The 2363-nt window shown below is 56.9% G+C and overlaps 1 protein-coding gene across 5 annotated transcripts in view; it reads right to left on the bottom strand.

Moving 5' to 3' along the window:
* The window catches only part of DCAF4 (DDB1 and CUL4 associated factor 4), a 42941-nt gene extending 41289 nt beyond the window's left edge, over nucleotides 1–1652 (bottom strand). For all 5 annotated transcript variants that reach the window (XM_011983117.1, XM_011983114.1, XM_011983115.1 and 2 more), the window contains exon 1: nucleotides 1445–1652. The gene's annotated coding sequence lies outside the window, so the exon portion shown is untranslated. The remainder of the gene's footprint in view (nucleotides 1–1444) is intronic.
* Nucleotides 1653–2363: the final 711 nt, after the last annotated feature.

The following is a 2363-nucleotide window of genomic DNA, read 5'->3' on the forward strand; positions in this document are numbered from 1 at the left end:
GGAGGCGGAGGTTGCGGTGAGCCGAGACCGCGCCATTGCACTCCAGCCTGGGTAACAAGGGCGAAGCTCCGTATCAAAAAGGAAAAAAAAAAAAAAAAAAAGTCTGCACACCAGCGGGCTGTAGTGTGCAAAACGCTAACTCCACTGGTTTGTAAAGCTGAATACCAAGTAGCTTCTACAGGCCAGGGCGGTGGCTCATGCCTCTAAAGTCTCAGCACTTTGAGAGGCCGAGGTGGGAGGATTGCTTGAGCCCAGGAGTTCAAGACCAGCCTGGGCAACATAGTGAGACACCACTCCCTCCCCTGGCCCCGTCTCTACAAATAATGTAAAAATTAGCTGGGTCTGGTGGTGCGTGCCTGTAGTCCCAGCATTTAAGAGTTGTTCATTGTAAAACAACATTTTGGACAGCTGACTTAAAAAACAACAAAGTTTTCTGTTAACCTTTATTTAAGAAATAATTCAGGCAGCAGGCTTTGTACTAACGCCCCACCCTGAGTTGGTATTTTCAATCCTATTTTACAAATGAGGAAACAGGCTTAGAGGGCTAGGTACCATACCCAGCGTAAGCTAAATGGTGGAACAGGGATTCCACCTCTGTTGGTAGGACCCCCAGGCCTGGTTACCCACAAAACATCACCTCAACTCTAATTTCTATCGTAATTTAAAATCAGAGTTTGGGACTTTGGAACTGTTTCCTCTAGGAAGCTGTCCCCTCAGTTTCCTTTGCTTCTGGCTGCGCCGCTGGAGTCACAAGACAATGCCTGTAGAACACCATGGTGAAAGGTGTCTTGGTTTCTGAAGCCCCCGGGGAACCCACGAGGCGTGGAAGAGCTGGCTTTCTCGTTAACACACAACTCAGAGTGAAGGCAAGGGCCAAACCCAGGCCCCAGCACTTGCTAGTTCGTTCGCTACCCCTCACGGACAACCAAACTGCACCCCTTTCTGCGTCTAACAAGCATATCATAGCGCTGGTGCTGGGAAAACGTAGTGCCTGTGAAGCAGCTAGCATAGTGCCGGCCCCTTCGTAAGCGTCAGCCACGCCTTACCTGTTATGCTGACCTGAACATTCACGGGGACACCGCCCCAAGGCCCGCAGCCCAGCCCCCGCCAGGTGTCTGGTGGGGCCTTCAGCAGCAGGGCTTAGAGAAGCGCTTAGAGAAACGCCCTCAGCGGCGACACTCGGGGTGCCCTCCCTGCGTGTTTACGGTTGTAGCGCTGTTCCGACCGGAGGGCCCCACGCGTCCCCGAACGGGCTAAGCCCCCTGCCCCAGCTGCCACCTAGGCCCGGTGGCACCGGCGTTCCACGTGCTCGCTCCTCCCCGCCCCTCCCCGCCCCTTTCCCTGGCCTTCCTCGCCGCACCCGTCTCCCACTCTGAGCTCTGCAGCGGGCGCGCGGCAGCCCTCGAACCGACGCCAGTAGGCACCCCAGGCAGCACAGACTTACCAGTTCAGCAGGTCCCTTCCGGATTCCCCTCGGGCTCAGTTGTGCAGAAGTTGGGCCGAAGCGTGCAAGGACCCGGAAAGACCAAGGTGTAGCGTCAGCCAGTTAGGTGGATACGTTTTGGTGTTGTAGCAGCCGATAGGGCTATAGCGGCCGTCCTTTCCTTCTCACTGGACGCGGCTTCTGTCTGTCGACGTCAATAGGGGCGATCCTACGCAGAAGGCGGGGAGTGGGGCTTCGGCTCCTCCCAGGCTTGGCCTGTCTGGGCCGGATGCACGTGGAGGCTGGTCCGGGAGCGCTTGGGGGTGGGGCCAGGCGCACGTAGGGGTTGGGCCGGGGGCGCTGCTCCCAGAGCAGCGGAACTGTCTGGAGTCGCTTTCCTGAGAGGCCGTGTCCTCCACCCTCCGCAGGCTGATCCGGCCCTGGAGAAGTCCTCTCCCTGTAGTGGAAAGAGAGAAGGAGTCTGTGAGGCGAGGAACAGAAGTAATGTGATGTTATGACAGGCGGCGATGCCTTGGGCAGTGGCCTCAGGCGGCCGAGGCCGCTGCCCTGGGTCTGCGTTCAGGGTGTAGCGTAGCGAGTCCTGAACCGGGGGGCCTCCATGCTGGCTCCAGTACTGCTGCTTGCTGTGGGACCTAGGGCGAGTCTCTTCCCTTCTCTAAGCCTTGATTTCTTCTGTTGAGAGAAGGGATCGGATCTATCATTCTCGTGTCGTCTCCAGCTTGGAGTTTGCTCACACCACCAATATTTCTAGAATGACCTATATGTGCTGTGCCTGTCCCGGGTATCAGCTGACGGTTTTGAGATCTAATGAAAGGAAAACGGAAGCGTCTAATGTGCTTGTGGCCCGAAGAGACAGTTTGTGAGGACAGCTGGGTTCACAGAGGCCAGGCTTGTTGGGGTCCAGCAGCAGGCCTGGTGC

Source organism: Mandrillus leucophaeus, unplaced genomic scaffold (assembly GCF_000951045.1).
Source record: "Mandrillus leucophaeus isolate KB7577 unplaced genomic scaffold, Mleu.le_1.0 Scaffold246, whole genome shotgun sequence".
Classification (NCBI taxonomy): Eukaryota; Metazoa; Chordata; class Mammalia; order Primates; family Cercopithecidae; genus Mandrillus; species Mandrillus leucophaeus.